The 12338-nt window shown below is 45.1% G+C and overlaps 1 protein-coding gene across 1 annotated transcript in view; it reads left to right on the top strand.

Moving 5' to 3' along the window:
• The window catches only part of NAV2 (neuron navigator 2), a 270778-nt gene that overhangs the window by 86179 nt on the left and 172261 nt on the right, over window positions 1-12338 (top strand).

The following is a 12338-nucleotide window of genomic DNA, read 5'->3' as shown; positions in this document are numbered from 1 at the left end:
TGAAGTAAGTGGGCTTTGAGATAAAGGAGCCTGGCAGTACTCTGTTTGATCTTGGGTGACCTGCTAAAGCCCCGTGCCTCAGTTTCCTCGTTGGTAAAATGGAATCATTATTACCTACCTCACTGGATTTATCCTGTAAATGACAAAAGAGAGAAGTCAGTATAATAAAAATGCTTTCTGGCACAAAGTATAAGTTAGCTCCGTAAATGTTGGCTGTTATTAATATATGATTATTAATATGAGTAGAGGGTTTTTTTTTTCCCCCATGGAAACCTTTTGTCAAATAGAATCTCACATGTAAAAAGAGTTGCTCTGGTCGAAGTGGAGCAGAGAATATATGAAAGCAGGTTGGCTCAACTCCCTTTTTCCACAGCTGCCATCAGCATTCCCCCCACCCCCTCTGCCTGTCCCCTAAACTGCTCCATGGACCCCAGGGCCTTGCCCCCTCAGTGCTATAAAGGGTCCTTGGCTTTTTACAAGAGCATACACTGAGCAGACCTGAGTCATGGGCCTGCCCTGACACGTGTAGTTATAACTCCTTTTTTGCTACTGTTCAGTGTCAGTGGGCAGAAGAATCAAAGAGAAAAAACCAGCCACCTTAGTAAGAAGAGTTCTTCCACTTTGGCCTTCTTCTGAGTCCTCTTTCATCCAAGTTGAATGTCTCCATCCTTTCTGGCCATTCTTCGTGGAGAGCGGTTGATGGTCATCCTCACATTCTGCCCCTTATCCTGGGAAAACGGCGGTTTCTCTGTGTGCAGTAGTAGCGTTCACATTCTTCAGTGCCTGGTTTTCTAAGTTTGGTGTGGATGACAGTCACCCGAGGAGCTAGGTAGAACTCCAGCTCCCTGGGTCCATCCCCAGAGATTCTGAGTGGCCGGGCGTGGGCGCAGGACCAGCAAAGCTATTTTACTGAACAAGCCTCGGAGCCTGAAGTCCAGTAGCAGCTGTAGTAACTGTGCCGTTCACTGATTGTGAGACCTTGGAGAAGTCATGACCTGCCCCGAGCTCTGTTCCTTCCCTCTCTGGGAAATGAAGGACTTAACAGATCTCCAGGGAACCTTTTCAGGCCCCAAGTTCTGAAGATTGTGCACCATCCTAGCTCTGATCTGATGAGGGCGCTACAGGGCAGCGTCCTTACCTCCCTTGTTCTGAGTGTCATTCTTGTATTAAGACAGGCCAAGATCACATCCATTTTTGTCGTTGCTGTGTCCCAACATTGAGTCACAGGGAGTCTGTTACTGGAAATCTTCTTAGGTGTGCCACTGAGTGGCCATTATTCCTGCTTCCTGCTATTGTGTCATCTTTTGGCTTTAGTGCGGGGGGCGAGGTGGGGGGCTTACACTAATCTTATTGAAATAAAAGGGAACAGATGCATGTTAACGATACTTAATGCTCAGAATGCAAATCACAAAAGCATTCTCCAGTCTACTAGATTATAACTTCACTGGAGAAGAGGGGTTATGTCTTCTTCCTCTCCCTTGTCTAGTTTTCCTGGTTGGGGACAGGTTAGTTACCTATTGGACATCTTACCTGAGTGAGGTTAGGTGCCATTTTCTGCCCCCTCTGTGGAGACATTTACCAAAATGCATACCATGACAAGACTATTTCCGTATACTGTCCCATAAGATCAGTTTATGGCAAAAATACATTTAGGCATCATACTATCCTATTATCACTTTGGATATTTCCCAGCGCAAGTAAGCCCAGTAAAGGCTCTGAGAAGTCCCGCAGGCAAGGAAACTGACCACTATTTAGCCCTCTATTTTCCAAACTTAACCTGACCTTGGAACTCCTCTCTATTAACACCTGTTGGCATTGTTCCTTGGAAAGCATCCAGTTTAATGCCAGTGTGGAGGTCTCTATTTTGGAGCACTCATCTCATGCCCCAAAAGAAAGCAGGGAGATTGGGCCAGTATCTTAGGGGAGAAAGCCTGCAGAATTCCTTACCTAACTCTATCTTGGATGCATTTACAGTTGCATACTGCCATTGCACGCTGCCAAAGAGCTGTTAGCTGTGGACAGTGACCTCTTGTAAGAGTAGGATTTGCCCCCTTGTAAAGTGTTTATAATCTCTCTGTGAAATTTCATACGCCCTTGAAAGAAGGGAGAAAGTTTTCTACGGCCAGTTTTGTGCTTTCTTATAGCCATATATGGTACAAGATACAGAAATGGCTTGACCAATTAAAACCAAATCTTTCTCCTGAAGCCTGTTGCTTGGAATTTAGACTAAGTAGTTTGAGAGAGAGGAAGCGGGTGTTTTGAGGGTGATGTGCCTTCAACAAATGAAAGATACAAAATAGGAACGCTTTTTATTTTTAAAGATGTTTTCCTTCAAATGACAGCAGATGATTTATTTCCTTATCCAGCTGAGTTGGGAGGATTTTAAAAATATGCGTAGGACACCTTTTGAGGTGTGAAGTGTATGGGGGAGGGAGAGAGAGATTTCACGAACTCCCTTTTTAAGACATTACTACGGGTGCGCCTGGGTGGCTCAGTCGGTTAGGCATCTGACTCTTAGTCTTGGCTCGGGTCAACATCCCATAGTCCGTGAGTTCAAGCCCCACGTCATCCAGAGCCTGCTTGGGAGTCTCTTTCTGCACCCCTCCTGCATTCATGCAGGTGTGCGCGCTCTCTCTCTCTCTCTCTCTCTCTCTCTCTCTCTCTGTCTCTCAAATAAAACTTTTAAGGTTTTTTTTTTAAAGACCTTACTACAAGGTCCTTCTGTCCATAAGGCCAACTATATACTAATATTTCCAGTAAGCCAACCTTTGTTTAGCTTCACCACTTCTTAATGGTGGGATTAGAAAATGTACCTCGTAAAGCTAGAGACACTATAGTGGATGCTGGGTGGGAAAGCGGCACTTTGTGATTTTCGTTGATGCCTCTGTCACTGCTAGGAGAGAAATAGATGATCTCGTTGCCCATTTCTTCACTCCGTTTTATCTAAAAGAAACCAGTGAAGAAAAAAGAATTACCTTGTCATGTATTAAAAAGAAACACGACTATAATGGCTCCAGCTGTCGAGGGCCCCTCCTTCCCCTTCCTCTGGGGTGAAGGAGTCACTGAGGAAGACTGGGAACCCCGCAGCTCACACTGTGAAGAGCTGGCTTCCGTCTAGTGGGAAATACACTTTCACATTCCGCACATTTCTTTCTGGCCACACCCTTAAGGATCCTGGGGCATTTGGACGCGACCCTTTCAGTGACCTGTTGTGGCAAAATTTCCGCCACAAGTAGAAGTGAAAGCACTCAAAGCACCTCCTAAGTTTCTAGTCTTTTCAGTTCACTTAGCTTTACAGGGAACGATTGGCATCATCCGCCGAGAGGCTAAAGCCGGGCACGCCTGATTTTATTTTATTATTTTCTTAAAGTACTTTTATTTATTTATTTTTTTAGAGAGAGAGAGACAGCAGGAGCAGGGGAGGGTCAGAGAGAGAGGGAGACACAGAATGTGAAGCAGGCTCCAGGCTCTGAGCTAGCTGTCAGCACAGAGCCCAATGTGGGGCTTGAACCCACGAACCGTGGGATCATGACCTGAGCCTAAGTCGGACGCTCAACCGACTGAGCCACCCAGGCGCCGTGGGCACGCCTGATTTTAATCTCGAGCCCATATGGAGGGATTGAGCGAGGGTAATAGTTTTTATTTGTTTGTTGGTTTTTCCACCAACCATGCTGGGCACCTGCTAGTGCATCAGCCGTTCTCGTACATAAGGAAAGTGCGGCTGCTACCCCAGCGCAGACCGGGAAATGTCAGGGACCCCAGAGAAGCCTCAAGGAAAAAGTGATGGCCGCCATGTGGGAGTTCTGGAGGTTTCCTGGAATGGAAGGTAAAATGCAAGGTCTGGAACCTAAACGGGGGGGCGTATGTTGTGTGGTGGGGGAGCAGGGAGGGGACAGTGAGGCATCCTAGTCAGAGCAAACAACTTGGCTGGAGAGCTGATGATGTCCAGTTTAGGGAGGAGGAATTCAAGTGATGTAGTTTGCTTGTCTACTAGGGTCTGTTCAAAAAGGATCTCTGTTCCTTTGAGGCAGAAACTGGTTTCTTAAGGCTGGAGTAAAATAGTACTAATAAAATAATATGCTAACTATATAATGTCATGTGATTCGTTAACCATCAAACTAACAGAGAAACTCTTTATTCAGTTTAGCAAATATTCACGGAGCCCTTTGGCGTGTGGCAGTCCTGTGGTAGGAGCTGGGAATCAGGTTTAGGCCATGGTGGTCAGAATTCTGTGTCATTCGCAGCCAAATACAATCCGATCTTTTGTCACTGTAGCAAAATAGATCTATGATAATTACCATTTTAACCGTTTTAAAACATACAGTTCCATAACATTAAGTACATCCACCTTGCTGTGCAGACGTTACCACCGTCTTCAGAACGTTCCGTCTTCCCCAATTGAAACTGTGTCCTCATTGTTGCCCTGTCCCCTCAGCTCCTGGCAGTCATCCCTCTGCGAATTTGCCAGCTCGAGGGACCTCTTAAGTGGAACCATACAGTCTGTCTTTCAGGACTGGCTCATTCCACTTGGCAGAATGTCTTCAAGGTTCGTCCATGCTGTAGTGTATGTCAGAATGTTATTCCTTTTGAAGACCGAGATAGTATTTCATTGTATGTGTATACCGTGTTTCATGTATCCATGTCCTTATTCAAACAATATCCATTGTTTATCCACCAATGGACACTCGGGTTGCTTCCGCCTTCTGCCATTGTGCATAACGCTGCTATGAGCAGCTCTATGTGCAAAGAGTACAAATATCTGTTCAAGTCCCTACCTTTGCTTCCTTTGGGTATATACCTAGAAATGGAATTGCTGGATCATATTTTAGGTTTAATTTTTTTTTGAGGAACTGCCATTTTGTTTTCCACAGTGGTTGTAGCATCTTACATTCCCATGGTGGTGCACAAGGGTACTAATTTCTCCACATCTTCCACAAAGACTTATTTTCTGTTTTGTTTTGTTTTTTTCCTGAAGGGGAGGGGATTTGGGTTTTTGTTTCTGGTTTTTTTTTTAAATAATAGCTGTCCTAGGAGTGCCTGGGTAACTCAGATGGTTAAGCGTCCAACTTCAGTTCAGGTCATGATCTCACAGTTCATGGATTCGAGCCCCGTGTCGGACTCTGCTGACAGCTCTGAGCCTGGAGCCTGCTTCAAATTCTCTGTCTCTCTGTCTGCCCCTCCCCCTGCTCCCACTCTGTCTCTTTCTCTCAAAAATAAATAAAAACACTAACAAAAATTTGTTAATAGCTTTCCCAATGGGTATGAAGTGGTATCTTACTGTAGTTTTGATTTGCAGTCTCATGATTAATGATATTGAACATCTTTCCATGTGTATATCAGCCATTTGTATACCTTGTTTGGAGAAATGTCCATTTGCCCATTTTCCCATCAGATTGTTGTATTACTGTTTTTAAGTTACAGGAGTGCTTTATATATTCTAGCCTTCCATTCCTTATCAGATAGGTAAGACTTGCAAGTATTTTCTCCCTTTCTGTAGATTGCCTTTTGACTCTGTTAACAGTGTCCTTTGATGCACTAAACTTTTTCACTTTGATGAAATCCAACTATGGGGCTCCTTTTTTTTTTTTTTTTTTTGCTTGTGCTTTTAGAATCCTTTCCAAGAAGTCATTGCAAATCCAGTGTCCTGAAACTTTTGCACTAAGTTTTCTTCTAAGGCTTATAATTTTGCTCTCACATGTAGGTCTTTGAACCATTTTGAGCTAATATGGTATAAGATAAGAATCCAATTCGATTTTTTTTTTTGCATGTGGTTGTTGTTTGCCCAGTACCATTTGTTGAAATGGTGCCCTGACTTTATTGAACAGTATTGAAGACCATTTGACCATATATACAAAGGTTTATTTGTGGGCTCTCCAGTCTATTCTGTTGGTCTATTTGTCCATCTGCCAGTACCACACTGATTTGACTACTGTAACTTTGTAATAAGTTTTGAAATCAGGAACTGTGAGACCTCGAACTTTGTTCTTTTGTAAGATTATTTCGGCCGGTTTGGCATCCTTTAAGATTCTATGTGAGTTTTAGGATGGGTGGTTTTATTTCTGCAAAAATCATCATTGGGATTTTGATAGGGATTGTGTTAACAGAGCAACTTTGTAAAAGTGTTTATGTTGATCATCCTTGTTCTAAGTCGGATGTTCTCAGAGCCTATGAAATTGTGGACACAAGAAGGTTCTGAGGAAGTATGGGCCCCAAACCCAGCTCCTTCTCACTCCATGCCTTGGCACCTTCTGCCCAGTTTCCTTGGTGGTTCTTACACTCCTCCTTCTCTCTCTTTCTATACCTGCAATGATCCTCCCTAAGAAGGATTGGAGAGAAAGCCATGTTTAAGCCCACACCCTTAAGATTAGACATTCTTCAGAGCAGTGCTGAGAATGCCTCCCTGGCCAGGTTTAAGGAATCCTACCGTACCATTGAGTGGGTTGAGCGAGGTTCCTGTGCCCCTCTGTGACCTGGTGGCTAACAGAGTTGTAGAGAAATTGATCTGAGCAACTCTGAAAACGGTCTCCAGCCTGTGTGGCTAGAGTCCATGCACTTTCAAAACACACACACACACACACACTCACTCACTCACTCACTCACTCACAACAGGTTTCAGTTATCCTAACAAATTTGAATGCTCAAGATTGACACCTTGACAAATTGTAGGAAATTGCAAACATTTTCCCAGACCCAATTATCAGGTCTTTTCCTGAAGACTACTGAGAGGATTTAGGCAGGGAGATGTCCCCAGGGCAGGTCTGAAATCACAATGGGGATAAATGCACTCCCGGTGTGTGCCCGCAGGCCTTGGGATCAGACCACCAACGTCTCCCTAACTGAGAGGCTGGGGACAGAAGGGACTGGGGGCCCGTGTTGGCCTTCTCGAAGGGAGAGAGGAAGAAATGCTTATTTATCTGCCCAAGACAGTATTTTCATTTAGAAAGTATTTTGGTTGCTGTCAGGGAAGGTTAAGGCTGGTTGCCAGAAAAACCAAACTCTTCCCCTCCCCACAGGAGGATTAATGTTCTCCATAAACCCTTTAAAAAAAAAAAAAAAAGCCTTTTCTCTTCTTCAAAGACATCCTGTCTGCAGTGTTTCAAGTGAGACTTTTCCTTCTTGTGGTGGTTTGTCAGTTGGTGGTGGGTGAACCTTGGAAGCTGGTCTTTTAGAACTGAGACGTTCAGCCTGCGGGGTACAGTCCCCTCGAGGGTCATAAAATCTGTTCAGGGCCTCAGTGATATAATAAGAGCATGTCCTGATGGTTTTCAGTTTTGCATGTGGATATTTGCATGTTTGTTGGGGGACGACGTAATGTATCATTCTTACTGATGAGTAGTCCAAACTTGCAAAAGCCGGTATTTTAAAAAAAAAAATTTTATTGTTTATTTTTGAGAGAGAGAGGGAGGGGCAGAGAGAAAGGGAAACACTGAATGCCACACAGGTTCCAGGCTCTGAGCTGTCAGCACAGAGCCGATGCAGGGCTCGAACTCATAAACAGCAAGATCATGACCTAAACTGAAGTCGGATGCTTGACCGACAGCCACCCAGGCGCCCCCCCAAATGCTGTTATTTTTTAAGTGATCTTTGGCTAACCAAGGCCTGGCCATGTTGCCAGTGCTAGGCTAGCCACTCTCAGCAAAATAGCAAAATGCCGTGCTGAACGAATGGCAAATAAATAAGTAAACAAATAAATATAACTCTAAAAAGTAGCCATTTCAGGTTAGTTTTAAACCTCGTCCTTATTTGGGCCTTCTGGTTGGAGGTCTATTTTGTTGATTACATTTTCCAAAAGAACGAATTTAACATAAGTAGGTATTTATAAAATATTTGCTACAGATTTTATATATAAAATAAGCATTTCTTGATTTAACGGAGAAGTGTCTTCCCCACTTCAGACTTTCCACAGACCTGCGTAAGTTTTGCCAAATCTGTGATCCGTGTGTTTTTGTTTCTTGTTTTCCTTAAACCGGCTCAAATTTTAAATGTATGTCTAATAACCATGAAACTGTTCATTTATATATGGGCAAGTTATCTGTTCTCCTATGGCAATAAAATAAATACATGGCTTTTAAAATATGAAAATATTCATTCATGTGCCATTGAAAATAGGCTCACCTACTACAATGGCCCACATACCATTGCCAGAGAAACACTGATGTTCAGAACATTCTTTTATGTTTTTCTCTTTCCTCCGTCTTAGATTCCTTTGCTCTAAGAAAGGTTTGTATACACGAGAACCGAAACTAGAGCTGTTCCTCATTAGGGAGCTAGGGCTCTTACTTTGGTAGACCTCGCCCACCTTCTCTTCCCCAGGCTCGTGTTCATAGAATACCAGAATTTCTGAATTCACAGGTCCCTCATTCAAGGCTGACTGTCCCTTGACCCAGCCAGTTTTCAGTGACATTTACCAGTCAGCATCCTAAGAGAGCTGTGGAGGGGAATGTTTGAAGGTAACCGCCTGTATGTCAAAGCCCAGAGTAATGACAGAAGTGAGGGTTGCATTCTTTGCCCCAGCCTCGCTGCGCCTCTCAGAGGCTCACTGAGATTTTAATGGGAGCAGAGCGGAAAAGACTCTAGAGAAATAGCTCATCCTTCTTACCATTGGGGAAACTGAGGCCCAGAAGGGCAAAATGGCACATAGAGGGTCAACTGTTGGTTGATAACAGAGCTTAAGGCTTGGCTCGCCTATCCACATCTCTCTCATATTTATCTCATTCTCTCAGAAACAACATAAGGACATGCTAAGAATCACAAAATCCTGGCATTAGGAACAACTGTTTTCCAAAGAAAGAAAACAGGCCCCAAGAAGCCAAGGTCACTGGTATGAAACCTTCAGGATAATAGGAACATGGTGAAACCACTTATGACCTGGAGCTCCCTTCACTTAAGGGGATTTCTTAATATCCTTATATCCTCAGGCAATCTGGTGCCCTGTAGCCCTACTCAGGAAACCGCTGTTCTAGAAACCAAACTCAGATCATCTCTACAGTTGACAGCTGGAAGGAAGTAACAAATAGCCTTGAAATGTCCCCATGATTCCATAACCAGGGGAGCTACGGCTAAATGCCAAATAGAAGTTCTGGAGCTCTCTGTGTCCTGATTGTGTTTTTTGGTTTTGCCGGAGTTTAGGCTGAAAAGTTTTAATAAAACCCTACTGACTCATCAGAAGTCTGTGGCTCTATTGCCTTAAGCGTGAATTGCGAAAGTCAAAACTATCAGACTACAATTGGACAGCCATGTTCTGAGTGTTTCCTATGCTCTGGGAGGCTGTAGGATACAGGGATGAGTCAGGGAGGGTGGACCAGGGGGATAGCCAGCCAACCTAGAGCAGAAATGCAACGTGACATTTCACAGAGCATTGGCTCTGTGAAGGGTTCCCAAACGGGAGAGTTCATGGATCCCAACCCTTAGCTGTCATGGTACCTCGTACAGCCCTCTGCAATCCTTTCACTGTTCTTTGCTCTCTTTGGGGCCTGTTGCCTCTTTGGACAGTGAGTTCCTAGAAGCAGAAGCTATATTTTATTCCTCTGTATTCCCAGTTTCTAGAGTATGGAGGTGGCCCTCTAAAATCCTTTTATGGGGAGATACGAGCAGAGTCCTTGGAAAATAGAGTAGGGAAAATGTCAGGCGATGCCAGCCAGGTGGTTCGTTCAGCTTAAAGGTCAGCATGACAGGGAAGGCATTTGAGCAGGGGTTTAAAAGACAAGTAGAAGTAGGAGCGAGCCGTTTTGGCCCAGTGTGAGTGAATATATGTCATACCTACATGGTGCGAGCTCTTCCCCACCCTCCCTCCTACCCCCACCCCCAGCCTGGCACCTTGGATCTGAAGGAGACACACATCTTTAGCTTAGTTTGCACATTTCACTTAGATGAGCCAGGTGTCTGTTTCACTCCAGATCAGTCTTAAGCTAGTTGGTTGTTGGTTAATTTCTAGCTGTGTATGTTAGTGTTAAAAATACACAGACATTCAGACATACCAGGTAGGAGCATTTGTCAAACCATTTCAAGCAAGCTTTCTAGAAGTAACGAGGAATGTGTGGGAGCAGAGAAGTCCTAACACTCAGTGGAATGTGCCTATGACTTCCTTAGGAAAGAGGGGCACATCTCTGAGTATGTATGATGGGGTTCTTGTGAGGACATTATTACAGCCTGCCCCAAAAGACCCCCTTTTCTTTAGCTCTAATTTTCTATCAAATGATAATATTTACCAACCTTGTTAATTATCATCTGTTCCTCTCTGCTGAAATGAAAATTCCAAGAAGGCAGGGATTTTTGTTTTGCATTGGGGTATCCCAGCCGCCTAAAACAATGCCTGATGTACACACTAAATGAGCGAATGTTGACATGAACGAATATATTGAATGATCAAATGAATGCATACTTTTGCCCCAGATCTGAACCCAGGTTAAGGGGAAGACAGTTGTCCCAGGGGAAGTGGAACTCAGGATTGGAGGTCACCAGTATTTCCTGCAGAGAGCCAGCCTCTATGGTAGAGGCTGCCTCCTTTCCAGAGGTTGGGCTGCTCTGTGCCCTAAAAAGGACGTCATGAACAAACACTCTTAGCATTTAAGTGCCTCTTGTTTAAATATACCCTTCACCAAAGGAGGTAGCTGTGATACAGTCCCAGGAGCACTGTGTCAGGACACCTGGGTTCGAATCCTAGGTATGTGGTTTAGGGTCAGTCATTAGCCCTCCCTTGGGCCTCAGTTTCCTCACTTGTAAAAGGGGGAGTGTGAGCCCCTCTTCACATTGTGCCTAGCCCTGTACCTCCTGATACCAGGGACCCTCTGTAAGCAGCGTCAGGGCTGGGGAGACCCTCTGGAAGGCCGGCGGTGTGGGTGGGTTCTTGAGCCTGTTTCCAAGCCAGTCTCCAGCTCTCTCCAGGAAGAGATCCAACAGCGCCTCGTGAGTTTTGTTAGGGAGGATGGTGCAGCACCCCCCCGCTTTGCTCCAAACCCAAATCCCCAGTAAGTCAGGAAGATGTATGTGTTTTAAAACATTGGGCGGTCTGCTTTGGATCACCCTGGAGCTGCGGCTTCCCGGAGCAGCTGGGAGTGAGTGGGGGAAAGCCGCTCCTCTGCAGGGAGCTCTCCCAGCCCGGTGCTCATGTCCCACACAGGGGCCGCCCGCACTCAGCTTCGGCAGCCGTTGACTTTTAAATCATAAAAAGCCGCTCTATACACAGTTTGCTCTGTTGCTAGAAGGCAGCGGAACATAGGTATTAAAAAAAAAAAAAAAAAAAAANCAGCCGTTAATCCCGCCAGGCTTCTGGGCACTGGAGCAGTTGCGGATGACAAAAGTTAATTAGAAACATGAGCAGTTTAACTGAAAACACTTGGAAGGGCAGCCTCTCCGGTCGGAGACTTTTTCCTAGGGAACCGTTACTGGAGAAAGTGGCCGCCGCTAGGTAAGTCATGTCATTATGACTTTGCAGACAGGGACGTGCTCTTCGGGGACTGAAGTGCTGCATCCTGTCTGTCCCATGCACCGGGTGGGCATGGGGTGTGGTGGCACGGCACTGGGCTCAGCCGTGACATGCCTTCCCTGCCACTTTCTCTCTGACAGCCGCCCCTACGTGGGTGATAGTAGGGCTCTGAGTGCTCGAGAAGGAGGACATCCCCGACCTCGTTTCTGTGACACAGTCTGCCTCAGCCGGCAGCACTCTAGCTTGGAACCCGCCCTTCTTAGAATCATTCTGATTCTACTTTGCAAATATCTTGAGCCGTTTCTGAGAAGAGAGTCTGGCTGGGGAAATACTCCCTAACTGCCAAAGAGGAGCCCTTGACTTTCAGATAAGCTGTGTGTTTTCGTGCCTACGGTGAATCGATGTGCAGTTTATACTCTTAAGCTAAAAAATCTTTTTTCAGTCTCGCCTGAATCATGTCCGTACACCTTTCAAAATGTCAACGTAGGGAAAAACGTCTATGCTTTGAAAGGCCTTAGCAACTTCCTTGGGTAGTTATTCTTCTGTAAAGAGTATGCTTGGTTTCTCTTTCTTTTTTGTCCTGTTTGACGATCTCTCCTACGTTTTCTTGAAGGTGGCTAATTTTCAGTTACGTCGCTTAACTGGGAAATTGGGTTGTGGGCTGAGTAATTCCAAACAGTATGTATTTCCTACATCTTTCGTGGTGTGGGTTTTTGGGGGTTTTTTTTCCTCCAGAAACGTGTGCTTGATGGTGCTTTGCACGTGTTGATGTTAAGATCAATGTGCATTTGCACAGTAGATCCCAGAATGGGGTGGGGAACGTGCATGATGGAGAGCAGGAGGAAGTCGAGGTGGGATTTAAAGACGTAAGCACAGGTAGTGCACAGGTGGGCGGTGGGGCTGGCTGAGCACT

Source organism: Crocuta crocuta, unplaced genomic scaffold (genome assembly GCF_008692635.1).
Source record: "Crocuta crocuta isolate KB4526 unplaced genomic scaffold, BGI_CrCroc_1.0 scaffold233, whole genome shotgun sequence".
Taxonomy (NCBI): Eukaryota; Metazoa; Chordata; class Mammalia; order Carnivora; family Hyaenidae; genus Crocuta; species Crocuta crocuta.
This window is presented reverse-complemented; position numbering and strand designations above follow the sequence as displayed.